Below are 24,516 nucleotides of genomic sequence, written 5' to 3'. Positions count from 1 at the left end.
ACCATATTCACTTAAATATGGCGCATCCCTGCAATGTGAAAATGACAAAGTGGGGCACTGACAATTTTGGTCCAGTGTCGCGCTCCATCATTTTCTTTTAAATATGGGCCCTATCATCTCCACACCCCCGGGAGTTTTCTTCTAGAATGTGGGGGTGATTATTGCTTTTCTCTGTTCACAACCTGGCAGTGACGGCTACAAATAAAAAGATATTGCGCTGTCCAACCTAAATGAGGCAGACAGTATAATGACCTTCCGCTGATGGTACCTACTCCGTCAGGCATTAGGAGGAGGTATTCCGCCAACAGAGCCAATGGGAGATCCATTAATGGAAACCTTAAGGTCTCCCCATCTTTAAACAAGGTAGCAGACTGATAATTTGGTAGACAGGGAACCCTCATGCATTTGACAGAGTATCCAGTCTGCCTATCTCTAAATCAGGCACTAAGCAAGGATGTGGAAATAACCGATCATTACAATGTTACCACCTGTTCTTCCCCAAAAATACCAGTCATTCTCTAAATGTGTTTGGAATGGCTCCCAGTAAGACTATTACCTCCACAGCCTTTTCGTCTCTACTCACCAAAGAGGACTTAATAAGGCTCATTTCTAACCTATACATGCCAAACCGTCACTCTTACAAAAGCTGACGTACCAAACACGGGACTCATCAAATTCTCACAATTTTGTACAGAAAAAAAATATTATGAGATGCTCTGTGGTGATAGATGTTTCCAGTGATTTAAATGGATTCTCATAATTTGCTGAGGGACAGTGCAGGCTACGTTGTTGAAAACATAGATATAGGACTGACAAGGTGGAGAAGAGGGAGCAGGATCGAATCTGGTTGTTCATTCCTTTAGGCAGCCAGTGTGCAATGCAGTTTTTGTGGCAGCCTGGGAAACTTGGCATGAATAGTACTTCTGCATCCAAAAACTGGCTTATGAACAGTTTGCAATCATGCTCCTAATGGTTCCCCTGACTGAAGACATAACTGTAACAGTCTGCCTTTCCTTTCGATACATGTTAATTTCATGATGTGCTTCACACTTAATTATTAAAATTCCCACTGTTTCAGATGCTGCAGTTGAACATTTGAGATTCGAAATGTAGCCCAGGTGGATTACGGCAACTGCTGCATTTAGGAAAATAGAAAGTTGTAGTTTCAGTTTTGGAGATGTCTCAGGATGAAAACACAAAGCTACTGTTTTAGGAAATGTTAGCATATTTCATCTATTTACAAAGAAATGCCTGCTACTCAGTGGTAAATATCTATCTATCTATCTATCTATCTATCTATCTATCTATCTATCTATCTATCTATCTATCTATCTATCTATCATTCTATCTATCTATTTATCCGTCTGTCTGTCCATTTCACAGTTGTGCTCCCAGAGCTTTAACAGTATAAACAAAAATGTATCCTCTAGGAATGGCCAGCGGGGCCTCTCCATCCATCCTGTCAAATATTTTCATGAAGAAAGGAGTGTAGCTGTGCTTAACAGGTGCGATATGGGCAAGACTGGCAGTGGGTTGTATGTCACAATAGTGAATCGAGTAGAGAATATCAACCACCACTATAGGTATACTATATATATATATACTGGTAAACGTGGATGACGTGGAGGAGGGGGACACAGTGGAGGCAGTGGATGTTGTTGTGTCTGCATGGGTATGGTGCTTGTGTGAGTGCCTATGGGATGTGTGGTGCTTATGTTTGCCTGAGCCACTTTTGTGTGTTGATGTGTGTGTGCACGCCGGTCTGATGTGTGCTTGGGAGAGGCTGAGTGTAGGAGGCTGGCCTGGTTTGTAGTGAGTACCAAGGGGTACTTACACTCTGCACCAGGTCCAGGTATCCCTTATTAGTGTAGAAGAGGTGTCTAGCAGCTTAGGCTGATAGAAAAGGTAGTTTAGCAGAGCAGCTTAGGCTGGACTAGGAGACATGCAAAGCTCCTACTATACCACTGGTGTCATATGCACAATATCATAAGAAAACACAATACACAGATATACTAAAAATAAAGGTACTTTATTTTTATGACAATATGCCAAAAAGTATCTCAGTGAGTACCCTCAGTATGAGGATAGCAAATATACACAAGATATATGTACACAATACCAAAAATATGCAGTAATAGCAATAGAAAGGAATGCAAGCAATGTACAGTCACAATAGATTGCAATGAGAGCACATAGGTATAGGGGCAACAAAAACCATATACTCCAAAAGTGGAATGCAAACCACGAATGGACCCCAAACCTATGTGAGCTTGTAGAGGGTCGCTGGGACTGTAAGAAAACAGTGAGGGTTAGAAAAATAACCCACCCCAAGACCCTGAAAAGTAGGTGTAAAGTGCACCTAAGTTCCCCAGAGAGCACAGAAGTCGTGATAGGGGAATTCTGCAAGGAAGACCAACACCAGCAATGCAACAACGATGGATTTCCAGACGAGAGTACCTGTGGAACAAGGGGACCAAGTCCAAGAGCCACACTCAAGTCGTGAGTGGGCAGATGCCCAAGAAATGCCAGCTGAGGGTGCAAAGAAGCTGCCACTGGATTGTAGAAGCTGTGGATTCTGCAAGAACGAAGAGGACTAGGAACTTCCCCTTTGGAGGATGGATGTCCCACGTTGTGAAGAAGCTTGCAGAGGTGTTTCCACAGAAAGACCGCAAACAAGCCTTGCTAGCTGCAAGTAAGTAAGGTCCAGTAAGACAAGGAGCCCTCACAGAAGCAGGCAGCACCCGCAGAAGTTCCGGAACAGGCACTACGAAGAGGAGCGAACCGGAGCTCACCCGAAGTCACAAAAGAAGGTCCCACGACGCCGGAGGACAACTCAGGAGGTCGTGCACTGCAGGTTAGAGTGTCGGGGACCCAGGCTTGGCTGTGCACAAAGGAAATGCTTGAAGAGTGCACAGGAGCCGGAGCAGCTGCAAATCACGCGGTACCCAGCAATGCAGTCTAGCGTGGGGAGGCAAGGACTTACCTCCACCAAAATTGGACTGAAGAGTCACTGGACTGTGGGAGTCACTTGGACAGAGTTGCTGTGTTCCAGGGATCACGCTCGTCGTGCTGAGAGGGGACCCAGAGGACCGGTGATGCAGTCTTTTGGTGCCTGCGGTTGCAGGGGGAAGATTCCGTCGACCCACAGGAGATTTCTTCTGAGCTTCTAGTGCAGAGAGGAGGCAGACTACCCCCACAGCATGCACCACCAGGAAAGCAGACGAGAAGGCGGTTGGATCAGCGATACAAGGTTGCAGTAGTCGTCTTTGCTACTTTGTTGCAGTTTTGCAGGCATCCAGAGCAGTCAGCGGTCGATTCCTTGGCAGAAGGTGAAGAGGGAGATGCAGAGGAACTCTGATGAGCTCTTGCATTCGTTATCTAAAGAATTCCCCAAAGCAGAGTCCCTAAATAGACAGAAAAGGAGGTTTGGCTACTTAGGAAGGAGGATAGGCTAGCAACACAGGTAAGAGCCTATCAGAAGGAGTCTCTGACGTCACCTGCTGGCCCTGGCCACTCAGAGCAGTCCAGTGTGCTAGTAGCACCTCTGTTTCCAAGATGGCAGAGGTCTGGAGCACACTGGAGGAGCTCTGGGCCCAGGGGAGGTGCAGGTCAGGGGAGTGGTCACTCCCCTTTCCTTAGTCCAGTTTCACGCCAGAGCAGGGCTGGGGGATCCCTGAACCGGTGTAGACTGGCTTATGCAGAGATGGGCACCATCTGTGCCCATCAAAGCATTTCCAGAGGCGGGGGGAGGCTACTCCTCCCCAGCCCTGACACCTTTTTCCAAAGGGAGAGGGTGTAACACCCTCTCTCTGAGGAAGTCCTTTGTTCTGCCTTCCTGGGCCAAGCCTGGCTGGACCCCAGGAGGGCAGTAACCTGTCTGAGGGGTTGGCAGCAGCAGCAGCTGCAGTGAAACCCCGGGAAAGGTAGTTTGGCAGTACCCGGGTCTGTGCTAGAGACTCGGGGGATCATGGAATTGTCTCCCCAATGCCAGAATGGCATTGGTGTAACAATTCCATGATCTTAGACATGTTACATGGCCATGTTCGGAGTTACCATTGTGACGCTGTACATAGGTAGTGACCTATGTACAGTGCACGCGTGTAATGGTGTCCCCGCACTCACAAAGTCCGGGGAATTTGCCCTGAACAATGTGGGGGCACCTTGGCTAGTGCCAGGGTGCCCACACACTAAGTAACTTAGCACCCAACCTTTATCAGGTAAAGGTTAGACATATAGGTGACTTATAAGTTACTTAAGTGCAGTGGTAAATGGCTGTGAAATAACGTGGACATTATTTCACTTAGGCTGCAGTGGGAGGCCTGTGTAAGAATTGTCAGAGCTCCCTATGGGTGGCAAAAGAAATGCTGCAGCCCATAGGGATCTCCTGGAACCCCAATACCCTGGGTACCTCAGTACCATATACTAGGGAATTATAAGGGTGTTCCAGTATGCCAATGTGAATTAGTGAAATTGGTCACTAGCCTGTTAGTGACAATTTGGAAAGAAATGAGAGAGCATAACCACTGAGGTTCTGGTTAGCAGAGCCTCAGTGAGACAGTTAGGCATCACACAGGGAACACATACATATAGGTCACAAACTTATGAGCACTAGGGTCCTGACTAGCAGGGTCCCAGTGACACATAACAAACATACTGAAAACATAGGGTTTTCACAATGAGCACTGGGCCCTGGCTAGCAGGATCCCACCGAGACAGTGAAAACACCCTGACATACACTCACAAACAGGCCAAAAGTGGGGGTAACAAGGCTAGAAAGAGGCTACTTTCTCACACAACCCCCCCAAACGAAGGACAATAAGGCTAACCTTGGCCAGTTGAGACTTTATTGTCTAAGTGGTGATAAGTAGAGAGTAGCTCTGCAATAGACTGGTTACTCCCTTTATCATCCACTATATGGTTACTTCCCTGTGGGGATATGAACCACCCGGTTGAAGTTTTTTAGCTAAGCAACAATGTGAAGATATATTTTCAGAGTTTCTATCAGTAAGTTTTAGTTTAGAGCAGTGGGAATTGTCCACTGAACCTATTTCTAGTGATGAAAATGCCAGACAGGGATGCTGTCTCAGAAAAGCCATAGCTGGGCAAAAACTTTGTCCATATGGCTGGAAGAGAGAACAGGGATGCTGTTTCTCTTGAGTTGGAGCAGGGCAGGGATGCTGTCCTATGAGCTCCACACTAGGGCAGGGTTGCTGTCCTAAGTGTTGTAAGGCAGTGCAGGGTTTCTGCACTAAGGTTTCTCTGGGAGGGTTGGAGGGATGCTCCATGTTAACTAAAATGGTGCTGTTTTCCTCACCAATATTAGTTATCCCACAGAGAGGTACTTCCACCTCAGGGAGTACAGCTATGCCAGCTGATGATTCCCTTGGAACAGGTGCCACCCCAGGAGAGGTTTCTCCCACCACAGGAATGGTATCCTGATTGGCAGGGTGGTTAGGGGATACTGTGATACCCTTTTTACCTGTTGTTGGAGAGGGATCCTGAGTTTTCAGGCCTTCTCTCCTTTGCTTTTTAATTTCAGTAGAAATGAGAGGGAACAATTCCTCAGGGATACCCAGCATGGCTGCATGGGTAAAAAACTCTACATCAGCCCAACCTGAGGCCTCTAGGTCATTACCTAAGAGACAGTCTACAGGTAAGCTAGGTGACACTACCACCTGCTTAGGGCCAGTAACTCCACCCCAACTAAGCTGAACTATAGTTAAGGGAAGAAACTTAGTGGAGTTATGGACATCAATAATCTTATACTGTTGTCCAATGATGTGTTGTTCAGGAGCCACCAGGTTTTCAGTCACCAAAGTGATACTGGCACCTGTGTCCCTGTAGGCCTGGGCCTCAACACCATTTATTGAAACTGTCTGCCTGTACTTATCCATTGTAATTGGACAAGCAGCCAGTGTGGCAAGGCCAATGCCACTAGGTGTGACAGAAACTGTCTTGGGACTGACTACCCCAGTTTCTATGATGGACCCATAAGTGAACCCAACTACACCCTTGACTTGACTGTTGCCAGCAGTCCCACCACTAGTACCAGTACTGCTAGGGGCACTAGAGCCTGATGTATTAGTGGTGGTAGGCTCAGGGGGTTTACCTGGACAGGACTCATCCCCTGGCCTATGGCCTCTGTTTTTACACACAAAGCACCAAGGCTTTTTAATGTGTGCAGGTTGTGAAGAAGCGGAAGAATTTGTTTTATCCCCACCCCCTGAAGAGTGTTTAGGATTTGAAGAAGGATCTTTGGTTTTACCCTTGTCCCCATGCTTATCCTGAGATTTCTCACCATCTTTCTTCTTGCCATCCTTGTCACCACCTGTATGAACTTTTCTGTTCACTCTTGTTCTGACCCATTTGTCTGCCTTCTTTCCCAATTCTTGGGGAGAGGTCAGATCTGAGTCCACTAGATATTGGTGTAACAAATCAGACACACAGTTATTAAGAATATGCTCTCTCAGGATTAAGTTATACAGGCTTTCATAGTCAAAAACTTTACTGCCATGTAACCACCCCTCCAAGGCCTTCACTGAATGGTCAACAAAGTCTACCCAGTCTTGTGAAGACTCCTTTTTGGTTTCTCTGAACTTGATCCTGTACTGTTCAGTGGTTAAGCCATAACCATCTATGAGTGCATTCTTTAAAACTGTAAAATTATTGGCATCACTTTCCTTCACAGTAAGGAGCCTATCCCTACCCTTTTCACTGAAAGATAGCCATAGGATAGCAGCCCACTGCCTTTGAGGGACCCCCTGTACAACACAGGCCCTCTCAAGTGCAGCAAACCACTTGTTAATGTCATCCCCCTCGTAAGGGGGAACTATCTTGCGCAGATTCCTAGAATCATGCTCTTTTACAGGATTACTATCTGTAATACTGCTGCTGCCACCATGGGGTCCAAACCCCAACCTCTTCATTTCTTTTTCTGAGTCAAATGCTTCCCTGTCTAGATCAAGCTGTTGCTTTTTAAGCTTCAGCCTGGACTCTTCCACTCTCAATCTATTGAGTTCTCTTTCTAACACTCTGTCATCAGGGTGGGTGGGTTGGGCATGCTTAGACACAGAAGAATGGTGTGAATGGACAGAGGGAGACCTGTCCCTAACAGATGGCACTCTAACAACCTGGCCTAAAGGAGTGATATTCCTACTGTGATGAGAGCTCACATTAGTACCAGCCATGCAAGGTGGCCTGCTAAGGGGCAGGTTGGGAGGATTCTCATCTAACACTTTTGCTGGGGCTACCCCAGAATCAGAGTGTGAACCATCTGCTAATCTCTCACCTGATGTGCCAGCTAAGGCCTTATCATTTTCAATGAGCATATTAACCAACAATTCTCTAGAGGGATTCTTCCCTACCCCTAAACCTCTATCAATGCAGAGACTCCTTACACCTTTCCAGTTAAGGTGGTCATAAGCTGTGCTGGCCAGATCCAGAGTTTGACCTGTACCAGACATGATAGAAAAGGGACTAAGGGACAGAAAAAGAAAGAAAAAGTTTCAGAACTTTTTAAGGAACAGAAAAAAAAACTTTTTCAACTTTTAAGAAACTTTTTGAAAGTTTTAGAGGTACTTTTCAGCACTTAGCAATAGAATAAGAGAAGAAAAGCAACATTTTTGGTTAGGTGTACATACACTGAACTTGTTTTGTATATTTTTCTCTTATGAAAAGTACAAAATTACAAAGTGGTAAGCAGTTGCAAGTACTTATCCCACCGCTGCACAACCAATGTAGGAGGCTGGCCTGGTTTGTAGTGAGTACCAAGGGGTACTTACACTCTGCACAGGTCCAGGTATCCCTTATTAGTGTAGAAGAGGTGTCTAGCAGCTTAGGCTGATAGAAAAGGTAGCTTAGCAGAGCCGCTTAGGCTGGACTAGGAGACATGCAAAGCTCCTACTATACCACTGGTGTCATATGCACAATATCATAAGAAAACACAATACACAGATATACTAAAAATTAAGGTAATTTATTTTTATGACAATATGCCAAAAAGTATCTCAGTGAGTACCCTCAGTATGAGGATAGCAAATATACACAAGATATATGTACACAATACCAAAAATATGCAGTAACAGCAATAGAAAGCAATGCAAGCAATGTACAGTCACAATAGATTGCAATAAGAGCACATAGGTATAGGGGCAACACAAACCATATACTCCAAAAGTGGAATGCGAACCACGAATGGACCCCAAACCTATGTGAGCTTGTAGAGGGTCGCTGGGACTGTAAGAAAACAGTGAGGGTTAGAAAAATAGCCCACCCCAAGACCCTGAAAAGTAGGTGTAAAGTGCACCTAAGTTCCCCAGGGAGCACAGAAGTCGTGATAGGGGAATTCTGCAAGGAAGACCAACACCAGTAATGCAACAACGATGGATTTCCAGACGAGAGTACCTGTGGAACAAGGGGACCAAGTCCAAGAGTCACACTCAAGTCGTGAGTGGGCAGATGCCCAAGAAATGCCAGCTGAGGGTGCAAAGAAGCTGCCACTGGATGGTAGAAGCTGTGGATTCTGTAAGAACAAAGAGGACTAGGAACTTCCCCTTTGGAGGATGGATGTCCCATGTCGTGAAGAAGCTTGCAGAGGTGTTTCCAAGCAGAAAGACCGCAAACAAGCCTTGCTAGCTGCAAGGGTCGTGGTTAGGGTTTTTGGATGCTTCTGTGGCCCAGGAGGGACCAGGATGTCGCCAATTGTGTGAGGAGACAGAGGAGGCGTCCAGTAAGACAAGGAGCCCTCACAGAAGCAGGCAGCACCCGCAGAAGTTCCGGAACAGGCACTACGAAGAGGAGCGAACCGGAGCTCACCCGAAGTCACAAAAGAAGGTCCCACGACGCCAGAGGACAACTCAGGAGGTCGTGCACTGCAGGTTAGAGTGTCGGGGACCCAGGCTTGGCTGTGCACAAAGGAAATGCTTGAAGAGTGCACAGGAGCCGGAGCAGCTGCAAATCACGCGGTACCCAGCAATGCAGTCTAGCGTGGGGAGGCAAGGACTTTCCTCCACCAAACTTGGACTGAAGAGTCCCTGGCCTGTGGGAGTCACTTGGACAGAGTTGCTGAGGTCCAGGGACCATGCTTGTCGTGCTGAGAGGGGACCCAGAGGACCGGTGATGCAGTCTTTTGGTGCCTGCGGTTGCAGGGGGAAGATTCCGTCGACCCACGGGAGATTTCTTCTGAGCTTCTAGTGCAGAGAGGAGGCAGACTACCCCCACAGCATGCACCACCAGGAAAGCAGACAAGAAGGCGGCTGGAACACCGATACAAGGTTGCAGTAGTCGTCTTTGCTACTTTGTTGCGGTTTTGCAGGCGTCCAGAGCAGTCAGCGGTCGATTCCTTGGCAGAAGGTGAAGAGAGAGATGCAGAGGAACTCTGATGAGCTCTTGCATTCGTTATCTAAAGAATTCCCCAAAGCAGAGACCCTAAATAGCCAGAAAAGGAGGTTTGGCTACTTAGGAAGGAGGATAGGCTAGCAACACAGGTAAGAGCCTATCAGAAGGAGTCTCTGACGTCACCTGCTGGCCCTGGCCACTCAGAGCAGTCCAGTGTGCCAGCAGCACCTCTGTTTCCAAGATGGCAGAGGTCTGAAGCACACTGGAGGAGCTCTGGGCACCTCCCAGGGGAGGTGCAGGTCAGGGGAGTGGTCACTCCCCTTTCCTTTGTCCAGTTTCACGCCAGAGCAGGGCTGGGGGATCCCTGAACCGGTGTAGACTGGCTTATGCAGAGATGGGCACCATCTGTGCCCATCAAAGCATTTCCAGAGGCTGGGGGAGGCTACTCCTCCCCAGCCCTGACACCTTTTTTCCAAAGGGAGAGGGTGTAACACCCTCTCTCTGAGGAAGTCCTTTGTTCTGCCTTCCTGGGCCAAGGAGTGCAGAAACCTGTCTGGGGGGTTGGCAGCAGCAGCAGCTGCAGTGAAACCCCGGGAAAGGTAGTTTGGCAGTACCCGGGTCTGTGCTAGAGACTCGGGGGATCATGGAATTGTCTCCCCAATGCCAGAATGGCATTGGGGTGACAATTCCATGATCTTAGACATGTTACATGGCCATGTTCGGAGTTACCATTGTGACGCTGTACATAGGTAGTGACCTATGTACAGTGCACGCGTGTAATGGTGTCCCCGCACTCACAAAGTCCGGGGAATTTGCCCTGAACAATGTGGGGGCACCTTGGCTAGTGCCAGGGTGCCCACACACTAAGTAACTTAGCACCCAACCTTTACCAGGTAAAGGTTAGACATATAGGTGACTTATAAGGTACTTAAGTGCAGTGGTAAATGGCTGTGAAATAACGTGGACGTTATTTCACTCAGGCTGCAGTGGCAGGCCTGTGTAAGAATTGTCAGCGCTCCCTATGGGTGGCAAAAGAAATGCTGCAGCCCATAGGGATTCCCTGGAACCCCAATACCCTGGGTACCTCAGTACCATATACTAGGGAATTATAAGGGTGTTCCAGTATGCCAATGTGAATTAGTGAAATTGGTCACTAGCCTGTTAGTGACAATTTGGAAAGAAATGAGAGAGCATAACCACTGAGGTTCTGGTTAGCAGAGCCTCAGTGAGACAGTTAGGCATCACACAGGGAACACATACATATAGGTCACAAACTTATGAGCACTGGGGTCCTGACTAGCAGGGTCCCAGTGACACATAACAAACATACTGAAAACATAGGGTTTTCACTATGAGCACTGGGCCCTGGCTAGCAGGATCCCAGTGAGACAGTGAAAACACCCTGACATACACTCACAAACAGGCCAAAAGTGGGGGTAACAAGGCTAGAAAGAGGCTACTTTCTCACACTGAGGTAGAGGGGATTGGGTCTGGGTAGTGGAGGTTGGAGGGGGGAGGCTGGACACAGGGACAATGGCTGCCATCAGTGCTGAGGCCAGAGCCTGAAATGCTCTCTGTTGGGCCGCCACGCCAGAATGAATGCCCTCCAGGTATGCATTTGTTTGCTGAAAATGCCTCTCTACACCCTGGATGGCATTCAGAATGGTTGACTGCCCAACAGTGAGGGATCTCAGGAGGTCAATAGCCTCCTCACTGAGGGCAGCAGGGCTGACTGGGGCATGGCCTGAGGTGCCTGGGGCGAAGGAGATGCCTCCTGGGTGAGCGGGCACGGGAAACACGCTGAGGGGCTGCAGGGAGGGCGGTGCTGGTAGGGGGGGTGGCAGCTGTACCTGTTGTTGCTGGGGGCATAGATGTACCCACCACCGCAAGGGAGCTCCCATCAGAGGAGGAGTTGCTGTCTCTGGTGTCCCCTCCTGTCCCCGTCGTGGAGCTCCCCTCGCCCTCCATCCCACTGGTGCCTTCAGACTCCGTACATTCACCCTCCTGGGAAATGTGGGTTGCAGCTCCCTCCTGCTCCGGTGCCACTGCTCCTCCACCAGATGATGCTAATGCACACAAGGACAGGGTGAAAAAACAAAAAGGGGGTAAAGACAGAGGACACACATGGTCAATGCCAGCAACGCCACTACTGTTGGCGGACACAACACACTGGGAGCAGCCCTATGCACTAGACCATGCACTAACAATTGTTTGGAAAATCACCTGCCCGTGAGAGACTATGCCTAACCAGATTTGCTGCACACCTGGAACCCATAGGAGGCTGACTAGTTGTTGAGGGCCACTACCACTATTGGGGTTGGAGTGCCACAGAGCCTGCCTAACAAGGGACCTACCCTAGCAAGTTCACCCTGGCCTAGGTGAACTCACAGCCCACATTCCCCACCCAGACACCTTGTGAAGCGCGCAGAGTCAGCTGAATGAGACTCTACTCACCCCCTTGTGGCTGCTGTGATACCCTCAAGCGCCCATCCAATTTTGGATATGCCACCGCCAGGATCCGGAACATCAGGGTGGTCATAGTGCATCGGGCACTTCTTCCACATTGCGAGGCCATCCCCAGCTGGGCCTCTGCCGTCTTCTTGCTCCAGTGGCGCAGGTCTTCCAATCTCTTGCAGCAGTGGGTGCTCTGTCTATGATAGACCCCCGGGGTCCGCACATCCTTGGCGATGGCACGCCAAATACCCTTCTTCTGGTGGGCGCTGAACTACAGGAAAGGTAAAGTAAGAATGGAACTTACTCCCCCGTCGGTTCTTCTTACTCATTGGCCACAACTTCCCACCCATGCCCTGAAACACATACACTAACCATCCTAACATGCACGCCACAGCCCCCGCCATGTGTCTTCCATCCACACCACTCCGTACATTCAAGTCCCATCCATCATGCTCACAGTGTACTCACCTGTTTCTCTGTAGAACCGTAGAGTAGCGTGTACTGGGGGAGGACCCCATCCACCAGTTAGTCCAACTCCTCCGAGGTGAAGGCAGGGGCCCTTTCCCCAGACACTGTAGCCATTGTTGCTTCCAGGCTCAGGTCACAGCAGCACTTGCAGTGTAGGTCCTCTCCTGTTGAAGGCCAGGTATCAAGTGAGTGAACAGATAGAAAATGGCGGTCACGTCCGTGGCGGTGCGTACCGTCACCCCTGGAGTACATCATCATTGGCTCCTGGAACCCATAGGGCCCAATGATAACCAATGTTGAATTGCGTGGCGGTCTTCGACCGCCTACCAAGATGCTGCACAACGCCAGCGCAGTTACCTCATTTCCCCTTGTCCCTCCTTACAGGGCAGGCAGCCACCATTTCAGGGGGGCACATGGCAGGGCACCTAACTGTGTCACATCACATTTGAGCAGGAATACGGACAGACAGCGCCACACACCGATTAAATCACTATAGTGCAGAACACCCTTGTGCAACCTATGTGGTATATGACCCTCTGCTCACCATTCTCCTCCATAGGGCCCATTCCCTGGGGCAGCTGATGAGATGGCGTCATCTTCCGGTGTACAGACCCCTGGTGGATCTGTCGACAATGGAAGACAGACACATCATTATCACCTACAGACTTGATCGTGCCACAATCCATGAACTCTGTGCCCAGTTGGAGCCTGACCTGATGTCAGCTATCTGCCATCCCACAGGAATCCCCCCTCTAGTGCAGGTCCTGTCACTGCTCCATTTCCTGGCCAGTGGTTCCTTTCAAACAACTGTGGCGATGGCATCAGGGATGTCACAGCCAATGTTCTCTAACATGTTGACCAGAGTGTTGTCTGCCCTGCTGAAACACATGCGCAGCTACATAGTTTTCCCCCAGGTGGAGGATTTGCCCACAGCGAAAGGTGACTTCTATGCCCTGGGACATATCCCCAACATCATTGGTGCCATTGATGGTACACATGTGGCATTTGTCCCACCCTGCAGGAATGAACAGGTGTACAGAAATTGTAAAAGCTACCATTCAATGAATGTGCAGATGGTGTGATTGGCAGACCAGTACATCTCTCCTGTGAATGCCAAGTATCCTGGCTCTGTGCATGACGCTTACACTTTGAGGAATAGCACCATCCCTTATGTGATGGGACAACTCTAGAGGCACTGTGTGTAGCTAATAGGTGAGCCCAAGGTCCCTACACAGTTTGAATAGGTGTCTGGGTATGGGAGAGTCCCTAAGGTTTGGTGTATGTCTAACAGATACCCCTCGATACTTGCAGGAGACTATGGTTACCCCAACCTGTCATGGCTACTGACCCCAGTGAGGAATCCCAGGACAAGGTCAGAGGAACGCTGCAATGAGGCACATGGGTTAACTAGGCGGATTATAGAGTGGACTTTCGGCCTCCTGAAGGCCAGATTCCGGTGCTTCCATCTAACAGGTGGCTCCCTATACTACTCACCGAAGAAGGTGTGCCAGATAATCGTGGCAAGCTGTATGTTGCACAACCTGGCTTTCCAACGCCAGGTGCCTTTTCTGCAGGAGAATGGGCCTGATGTTGGTCTTGTGGCAGCTGTGGAGCTTCTATACAGTGAAGAAGAGGAGGCAGAGGATGAAGATATTGACAACCGAAACAACATCATCATGCAATACTTCCAGTGAGACACAGGTAAGAGACTGGCACTGCTCCTTTCATATCAGACTACTGTAGCACATTGTATAAGTCTGCCTTTTTACCTCTGTGTATGGACCCTGACAGTTCACTTTGCCTTTCCTTTTCACAGATCTGGGTACCACATTCTGCCTTCTGTTATGTTCACTGCTGCCCAACATCTGTCATACTTTGGTATGTGCAAATGAACATTAACATTGATATTTGTCAGAGAGGTTGTAATAACACATTTGTGAAAGTACAGACTGACTCCAGATTGTTTTGTGATTCAATGGTGTTTATTTCAGTGCTAATAAGTGGAGGGGGATGTCCAGTCTCTTGGTATCACAGGTGCATTGTCCAAGGGAACATAGGAAGTGGAGCAATGGCAGTTCAAGGTGGTCGGGGTGACAGAGTGGGACAGAAGGGTGACAATCAGGAGAGTCTTATTTCCTGGCGGGTGTCTTGGCAGTGTTCTCTGTCTTGTGCCTGGATCGCAGGGACTGTTTGCGGGGTGGTTCTCCTTCTGCAAGGGGTGGGGTGCTGGTGACCTGTTGGTCCTGTGGTGGGACCTCCTGTCCACTAGCGCCAGCGGAAGTGGAGGGCTGTTCATCATTCAGGCTATTGTCAGGGACCCCTTGGTGTGCCACTGTCTCCCTCATGGTAATGGCCAGGTCTGACAGCACCCCTGCAATGGTGACCAGGGTGGTGTTAATGGACTTCAAGTCCTCCCTGATCCTCAGGTACTGTTCCTCCTGCAGCCGCTGGGTCTTCTGAAACTTGGCCAGTACCATGCCCATGGCCTCCTGGGAATGGTGGTATGCTCCCATGATGTTGGAGAGTGCCTCGTGAACAGTGGGTTCCCTGGGCCTGTCCTCCCCCTGTCGCACAGCGGTCCTCCAGCTTCCCTGTTGTCCTGTGCCTCTGTCCCCTGAACCGTGTGCCCACTGCCACTGACCCCAGGTCCCTGATTGTCCTGTGATTGTTGGTTTTCCTGGGGTCCCTGTAGTGGTGGACACACTGCTGATTGATTTGTCCTGGGGACAGTGGCATGGGCCAGCTGGGTGGGTGCTGTGGTGGTGTTTCCTGAAGGGGGGGTTTCAGTGGTGGTTTGTGACTGTGGCAGAGGAACCGACTGTCCAGACGTCCCTGATGGGACGGGTTGGTCATCTTGATCTAGGCGTGCAGAGCTGCTGTCATCATTGTGGGCCTGTTCTGTGGGGGGATTGGATATGGCTGGCACCTCCTGTCTAGGGACGTTGGCTAGGGGTCCTGTTGGGGTGTAAATGCATAGTTATTGTATCTGTGTGTGCCATCTTGTGCAATGGGTGAGCTTCCCCCTAATCCTGTGCTTGCATTATTGCCTTGGCCCTTGTGTGAGTGGTGATTGTGTGCTCTGGCTGTGTCTCTCTACTGGACATGCTTTGGTGATGGGTGTCCATGCAGGTCTGTAATGGGTGTCCATGCATTGTTGTGTCATGCAGGGCTTGGTTTTGGGATGCGTGGGTTGTGAAAGTGGGGTATCTGTGAGGTGTTGGGGTGACGGTTGTAAGGGTGGGGTAGGTCATGGCATGCAGGTAGGGTGGGTGATATAGTACTAAAGATTTGACTTACCAGAGTCCAGTCCTCCTGCTATTCCTGCGAGGCCCTCAGGATGCATGATCGCCAAGACTTGCTCCTCCCATGTTGTTAGTTGTGGTGGGGAGGTGGGGGTCCACCGCCAGTCCTCTGTACGGCTACCTGGTGTTTGGATTCCACAGAACGCACCTTCCCCCGTAGGTCGTTCCACCTCTTCCGGATGTCATCCTGTGTTCTTGGGTGCTGTCCCACTGCGTTGACCCTGTCGATAATTCTCCGCCATAGCTCCATCTTCCTTGCTATCGATGTCTGCTGCACCTGTGATCCAAATAGCTGTGGCTCTACCCGGATGATTTCCTCCACCATGACCCTGAGCTCCTCCTCAGAAAACCTGGGGTGTCTTTGAGGTGTCAGGATGTGGTGTGAGTGATGTGTGAGGTGATGGTTGATGTGATGTGTGGGGTGATGTGTTGGGGTGTGTTCTTTGAGGTGCGTGGATGTTGTATGAGTGATAGTGTTGTGTGCCTCTGGATGCTGGTGTTGTCTTTCCTATTCTCTGTCTCTTTGCTTCTTCCAAAATTTTCGTTGTAAAGGGTTGTGGGTAATGTGGGTGTGTGTTTTATAGTGGTGTGGGTGTGTGTGTGGTGTGTGTATGTGTATCAGGTGTGTGTATTTTGATTTTCCAATGTGGTTGTGTTTTGTAAATATGTTTGTATTTTGAGCGTTGATTTGTGAGTCATGATAGTGTGGGTGTATTCCTGTTGGCGTGACGGTGTGGGTTTTGCTATCGCCAGTTTATCACTGATCTTCTGTGTGGCGGACTTGTGTGGGTGTCTGTATTGTGGCGGATTTCTGGATGTGGGTTATAATACCTGTAGCGGATTTCTGCCGCGGCCACGGTATGTTGGCGGCCGTCAACACGGCGGTAAGCAGGATTTACCGCTAGGGTTGTTATGAGGGCCTATGTGTTTTGCTAGGCTTCTGATTGCAAAGGAGCTGGCAAGCATCTTCAAACAATTGATATGCAACCTGGACTCCTCTAGTGACCATGTACCTCCAGTCAAAATCGGGCCACATCGGGCACCCCAACCCGAAAGACTCTTGTCCGATTCCAATACGAGAACTGGGGCTGATGCAAAAATGGTTCTTCCATTCCAGGCTTCAAAATGGTCTAGCCACCACTCTGTAACTCTGTTTGAGATTCTTGGTCCAGAGAGATGACATCTGAGTAAGCAAGACCTTTTTGAAGATGTCTGATTTTTAGCCTTTGGAGAGCCAGATAATGAAGGGTTCCTGGTATAAATAGCCTGGATCAAAGAAGAGAGAAGAACGACCATTCGAGCTAAGGTCCTGAGAGAAAATTTGGTTGAGTGCAAAATCTGGAGGATTTCTGATTTGATGGCTTTTACCTTTGCCGAGGGTAAGTGAACAGTTGCGGAGATGGAGTCTATGAGGAAGCCCAGAAATTCTATATGTTGCTGTGGGGTTAAGGTAGATTTTTCTAAGTTGATAACAAAACCGAGGTCAGATAGGAGAGAGCAAACTAGATTGATGTGAGATTGGAGGGAGGATAGATTCTGGTTCATGATAAGAATGTCATCCAGATAGATTATCAGTGTGACTCCCTGAGCTCTGAGATAAGCTACAACAGGTTTCATGAGTTTGGTAAAGCAGCATGGAGTGGAAGAAAGTCCGAAAGGAAGAGAGGAGAAATGAAAAGTATGGTCCAGCCATTGGAATTGAAAGAACTTTCTGAATTTGAGATTAATTGAAACAGTAAGATACGCATCTTGAAGATCTAAACAAACCTTCCCGTCTCCCTGTAAGAGAGAGTCTCGGAGGTGCAGAATAGTCTCCATCTTGAAGTGTCTATAGACCACAAAGTGGTTGAATTGTTTTAAGTTGATAACTGGACGCATCTTTTTGTTTTTCTTCTGAACAAGGAATATGAAACTGAGAAACCCGGAGGGGTCTGAAGAACAAGGAACACTAGCTTGTTTTTGAAGGCGAGCTTGGACTTCCCACAAAATCAAATTTGTCATTTCTGTAGAAAAACATGGAGGATGAGGGAGAGTCGACTGAAGGGCTCTGAGTAGAGTTCTATGACTTAACCCTGAACGGAATTTAAAACCCAGGTATCTGTGGTTATGGACTGCCATTTTGGAAGAAAGTATCTTAGGCGACCTCCTACAAAAGGAAAGCCAGAAGGGTGACTTACCTGCTTGAGAGTTCTATTTGGAACCTCTGTTGCCTCTGCCACGAAATACCCGGCTTCTCCGTGGGAAGAACTGGGGTCTATATTCTTGGTACGAGAATTGGTAGGAAGCACGGGAACCTTGGGAGTTATAAGAACAGCCGGCAAAGTGGTTCCTTCCTCTGCCAGCCCTGGCAAAAACACAGCTGGAAAACATTTTCCTCAAAGATTGTTGGGCCTTGTCTAAGGACGCAAAAGTGGCCACGTATTTTCTAAGCTCTTTAATAAAGGAGTCCCCAAAAAACAGACCTTCTGCTTTAATACCTGGGCCAGACACCGCTAAGTTTACCAATTTGGGGTCAAGCTTTAGAAGGAGTCCCTTCCTGCACTTGTGCGTTATAGCCGCATTAGCATTGCCTAGTAGGCAGACAACACGTTGGACCCATAAAGACAGTTCCTTCAGATTAACGGAGGCATGTTCTAATCTGGCTGAGTCCGCCAAGTCAAAAATGCGGGTCAATGGGCCAATCACATCTAGGAGCTTGTCTTGGCAGGTAGACCAGGCCTTGTCACTCCCTTCTGTGGATCCTTGCCAAATTTGGTGAAAAAAGTAAGTAAGGAAGGGTCAATAGATGGAGTTGAGAACATTTTTGAATGAAGAGATGGACAAGGGCATTCAGAGCGTAACTTCGCTCTAATTTGTTTGTCCAAAGGAGTGCGCAAACGTGAGGCGACATATTCTCCCACATGTTCAGCGGGAAACCATTTGGTTGAATGAGGGTGATGTATTTCGCATTGATCAAACATAGGGACCCCATGAGAGTTCAAAATTAAGACAGGCGTAGAAGGAACTGAGGTGAAGGGTTTGGACTTTTTTGGAGGAGGAGCACTAAAAGGATCATTAATGTCCTCATCAGATTTGTCAGCCTCCAAGGATGCATTGTCCAGCTCATCATCTGTGTCCATAATCTTTGAAATTATAATAGGAGAGGAAATATGTTTGGTCTTTTTGGAACATTTACTAGACGATTTCATATTGGAATTCCCCTCCCTCAAGGGAGACCTGTGAGGAACCAGGTCATCTGCCTTTTGTGAGGAAGACTCATCAACCAACAGCGCCATATTTGTGGAATTTTGGTAAAAAGGGCGCTTTCTGCTATCCCCCGCAGACTGGGCCAATATCATCTTGGAAACAAGATTGAAAACAGACGTTTCCAAAATCTTAGGTAATTTATCCATGGAGGCAGAAACTGCCTGTTCCACTGAGACTTGAACAAAGTCATTTAAATTGTCTTTAACAAAATCCTCGTCCTCATTTTGGTTGTCAGCCAAAGGTGAACTGTCAGTTTCCATAGTGAAAAAATATATTCAGACAGACAGTGGCTGAAAACAGTAGAGAAAGGGTTAAAATCTCTACTGGCTGGCAGAAGGACTGAAACTCCAACTATGGGCGGGGAAAAGGGAGTTACTTCAACCGTAGAAGGAAACCGTAGACGAGCGTCGGAAAGAAAGGCAGCTAGGGACTGAATACTTGCAGAAAAAATGCTCTGTTTCAGGTGAGGAGAGGAGCATGAGGTATAGAGTGTTTGTCTCAAGCGTTTCCGTTTGAAAATGGCGATGCGTGAGGGGAACGCTTCAAGTAGAATGTAACGCGCAAGTGAAGCGTGGAGAAAAACGACCAGGGAATGCGGCAACAAGCCGACTGGGAGGAGTGCGCAAGTGAACAGCACGATATAAGGATGCATTTCAACAATGAATAATGATATGTATAAACGGCAGTGAAATATATTGGCAAAATACATGTAGAGTACTTATCTTGACCGCGAGCAGCAAGAAAAGAGGGCTGTTCACAGGCAAGATAACTACTAGGGAGGCACACTCACCGTTCATTGGTTCGTTATCAAGGACTATGTTTTGTTTCCCATTGGGTACTGTTCCTAGCCTTTTGGGTTTTGTAGTTTTGACTGCACTGCTGTTGGAAGTAATTGGAAAAGAGAAAGCATTATATGAGCCTCCGTTCTTGCCATAAAATGTAGACTTACTATTCTTAACTCCACATCTACATCATAGATATATATATATTTTCAACCTACTGGCAGTCACCAATCAGTAGTTATAGGGGACAATATTTCCTCTTTATTAGCCTATATCTTTGGCACCATTTGACGGATCTTCTCCCAAAAAAGTGTTACAGTTATTCTCACTGCACGTTAAAAAGTTTCAGGGTGATCTGTTAAGCAGGGGACAAGAAAAGGGGGTGTCAAAAAAGTATGTTTCCAAAGTTAATTCCCATAGGAGTTTTGAACGCGACTACAGACCGAACTGCTGGACGAAATCACACCAAATTTGGCAGGAAGATAGTTTTAGTTCCACAGACTGTGGTTTTTGTTTCTGTGTGTAAATCTGTTTAGTAGTTGTTGAGAAATTTAAGGAAATCAAAATGTGTTTATCTAGGGCAGCAGATCTTCCCAACGACTTTGCGAATAATGAGCTTGTGCAGGGAAATGCAGTGCTCTGATTGGCTGCCAACACTTCTACCAGGAGCCATCTTGGGACTCGGCTTCAGCTAAGTCTCACAAACTGTAAAAAAAAAAAGAGAAGGGGACAGGGTAGGGTTGCCCTGACACCTAAGCCTTATTCTTGGGGTTCCAACGGCCTGTCAGGGCAAAATAAAAACATGTTTAAGACATTTTTGCCTAAAATTCATGAAATTCAGAAAAAACCCAAGCACAGTCTTCCGTGCTTGTTTTTAATTAAGCCCCCAGGTGGACCAGGTCCCGAGGGCATGCTGTCCTATTTATAAAAAATAGATGGGGCCACGGGGCCCTCCTCCAAGGGCTTATTTATGCCATGTGGGCCACCATCTCCCTGGGGCTGAATGTAAATATTATGCAGGGGGGGCCCCCTGTCAGAATTACCCAATAAATCAAACTTCGACAGGAGCAGATGCATTTTACCCAACTCCCTCCAACAGATGCATGTTCATACTTTTTTTGATTATCTGAACTCTGCATCCGCTAGGGGGAAAGGGGAATGGGAACAGAAAAAGAGAGACCGCCTCCAGATCCAGTTCCCCCCTGTGTTTCCCACTTGAAGATAGGATATTCAGTGTGTGTCTCTGAAAACCTGCATTTTTCTTCTTATTGGGATTTCTTTAAAGGAAGGACCTGCAGTCGGGTGATAAGAGCATAGATAAGTACATTCCTACTGCGCATTCAACTGTTCAACCATTCACATTCACCCAATTCTGTCATTCGCCTAACCTGGATCTTTTGAGAGACTAGCCTCCCTTTAAGAGAACAGTGTTAATTCAATATCTTCTTTTCTCCAGGAGTCAGAGGTTTCCAAAGTTCTCTGGAGAACAGTTCAAAAGTTCACAAATATACAAACTACTAATGTCTTTTACAGGAAACGAAAAATGTCCTTGTCAAGGTTCAGTTTTCTCAATTACAGTATCTAGGAATTAGTCTGAGCACTGAGGTTTGTCTCTAAGACTGACACGTTTGCAGAGCAAAGAGTTCTTGAATATATATCTATAATATATATATTGGCAAGTCTGGAAATCATACGAAAGGATTCTTTACTGCAGTTGCTTGAAGTTCTGTTAAGCCAAAACAAATTCTCCTCAGAAAGCCGATAGCCATTTGTTGGAAGAAGGACAGAATCCAGCTTCTTCAAAAGGGAAAAAGTAGCTGGTGTGCACACCGTTACACAAAAAATAATTGATTACTCAAAACTGGAAGAATTCTCTATGAAACAAAGCGCTGCAGGAACACTGCAAATTCTCCTCAGGATGACAGTTGAAGTGCAGGGCTCACAGAGAGAAACAGCTGGAGGGAAGCTTCAGCACAAGACTAAGGTAGAAACACTAGAGCGCTGACCTCACAAGAATTTGTGGCCACCATCTTGAGTGGCAGTTAAACCTGAAGAAGCTAGTTCTAAGAAGAGCCTTCTCAAGAGCCACCGGGAGTGAGGACGCCACTGCAACCAACCTGGGTACAAGGAATAGTTTTTGCTGATGGAAGAACTTGACAACACTAGCAATATTTTTCCTGACACCCCACCCCCCTGCACCGCAGGGAGCACCATCTCCCCGTGACAGAAGGCACTAATTGTAATAAGGGGTCCTGCAGATTCCTCATGCCCCGAGGACCATCACCTCCCTGCGGCTTAAAGATAATAGTATCATGGGGGCCGCGCGGTTCCCTCCCGGGCCAAAATCTTTATTTGTAATGGGGGTGGACAGTACAACCTCTCCCACAGCCCCAGGGCTTGCCACTTCTTTGGGACTAAATACAGGATATGTGCGGGGGGGCACTTGGCCCCCCACAGCCCTGGGCCCGCCACCTCCTTGGAGCAAATTGACCCAATGAAGGGGGAGCACACAGCCCCCCTGCAACCACAGGGAACAGGGAATGCCACCTCCTCAAGGCAATTTGATCCAAAGAAAGGGGGGGGGCGTGCAGCCCCCAGCAGCCCCAGGGACTGCCACCTCCCTGAGGCTGAAAAAAATAATGAAGGGGGTCTGTCGCCGACCCTCAGGCAAAGACCCCGGGGCTTAGTTAAAACATTGGAGGGGGACCGCATGTCCCCCCTCATGACACCAATAATGGCGCTGGGGACAACTACCCCCCAGGGCAGGCTCCTGCTCTGTCCTGTGGTGCCCACCCCGGGACATAACTGTTTGCTCTGACTTGGCAGGAGCTTTGAAAGCTCCTGCCAGATCAGAGCAAACACAACTCTGCTCCCACGAAGCAAGAGCTGTCAAACAGCTTTTGCTTGTTGTGAGTGGAATCTTTGTCTATTTACCTGCCGCAGAGATGCAGGCAGGGAAACAGGTGAGAGAATAGCTCATACACAGAGGGAGCTGCATGTTTAGTAGTTACCTATGTGTGAGAGCAATGCTGGCTCCCGCAGGAGGTGGGGAGCAAACTGGGGCCATGGGGGCATTCAGGCTGGCTCCGGCTGTGTACTAGGGGTGCCCACCCCCAGGGCATAGCTGTTTGCTCTGACTTTGCAGGAGCAGTGACAGCTCCCACCAACTCAGAGCAAACACAAACAGCTCTCGATTTCTGGTAACTGCATTTTTGTCTGTTTATCTGCCTGAGGGGATGTTTACAGGGAAACAGACAAAGGAATAGCACCAACACACAGACGGCTGCATGTTTTGCTGTTCCCTATGTGTGAGAGCAATGCTGGCTCCCGCAAGAGGTGGGGAACCATCTGGGACCGCTGGGGCATTCAGGCTTCCCCCGCAGTTCCCATTGTTGCCAGGTGACATGGCAGGACCCAGGGGAATGGTGTCCCAGAAGCCACAATTGCCCTGGGGAGAGGGTAGCATGGCCCCCATACCAGACAGTGGACTTGTACCCAATGAGGTAGCACTTACTAACTAACCAGTAGAAAGTACTCAAGTTGGGTAGACATTTTATGCAAAACCGTGGACTCTTTTTGGACATATGAGCAGGTGAGCTTCCATTCTGGCCATGATGCTCAAATGTAGCAGGTGCCCCAGGTGAAGCTCCACTTTTGGAAAGGACAAATGATACTAACTCCTGTGCAAGACGAAGGCAAGTATGTTTACTTGGCGATTCCATATTTAATAAATGCTCTGAAATCCTTAGGTAAATGCATCTTTATCTATTGGAACGTAATCTGCATGTGACTGTGATGAGTGGGTTCTTTCTTGTTCTCTCCTGTTGAGCACAGAGTTCATGGTTCATTCTTTAAATTGCTACAAGTATGCAAATATGCAAATCACCTGGAAGCTCCACCCACTTGGCTCTGCCCGTCCACTTTAGTAGTATGTGAAGATCTTCCGGCCTTTTACCAGGATTATGGACAGCTTACCAAAGGGGCCCCCCAGTGCATTTTTCCGCTGATTTTGGTGGCATATTCTTGATGCAGAGGACTGTGAGGATATCCTCACCAAACAAAGAAGTACTTACGTCATATAGCTAAGAGGAAGAACCCAGATTTGGTGGAGATTTACGTCTTTGTTGTTTTGTTGGCCTCTCTTTAGGATGATACATGTTATCAAAGAATTCTGGAGAAAGACGCAAGAGGAACAATCACATTGCCAAACTCAGACAAGGTCGCTGGAGACATTTCCTTGTGGTCCATTACGCAGCTGTAGTGTGGAATGCACACTGGACATTTATCCAATGAGGTAGCACTTACTAACTAACCTATAGAAAGTACATCAGTTGAGTAGACATTTTTTGCAAAACTATGGACTCTTGTTGGGTAAATGGGCAGTTGTGGTTCCTTTGTGGCTGAGTCACTCAAACAGCTACTGACACACCCACACAGACACTCACTCACAGATGCACTCAGAAACTCACTCAACCACTCATGCACCCACTCACAGACCCACTCAGAGACTCATGCACTGAAACTCAGGCCCACTCAGACACTCACACTGACCCTCTCAGACATTCATGCACTTACTCAGAGACCCTCTCAGATATTAATGCACCTACTCACAGACCCTCTCAGGCTCACACCCCCCCTCACAGACCCACTCAGAGACTCATGCACTCACTCACGGACCCACTCAGAAACTCATGCACTCACTCACAGATGCTCTCAAAGATGCATGTATCCACACACAGACTTACTCTGACATGTACTCACTCACAGACACACTTAGACATACACACTCCCTTACAGACCTACTTAGAGTGTGACAAACCAACTTGCAGAGCTACTCAGACACTCACACACCCATTAACAATCCCACTTAGGCACTCCACACCCACTGATAGTCCTACTAAGACACTTATGCACTCACTCACACACTC

The sequence above is a fragment of the Pleurodeles waltl genome, chromosome 2_1 (genome assembly GCF_031143425.1).
Source record: "Pleurodeles waltl isolate 20211129_DDA chromosome 2_1, aPleWal1.hap1.20221129, whole genome shotgun sequence".
NCBI lineage: Eukaryota > Metazoa > Chordata > Amphibia > Caudata > Salamandridae > Pleurodeles > Pleurodeles waltl.
The sequence above is the reverse complement of the archived record's forward strand: the minus strand, read 5'-3'. Positions refer to the sequence as shown.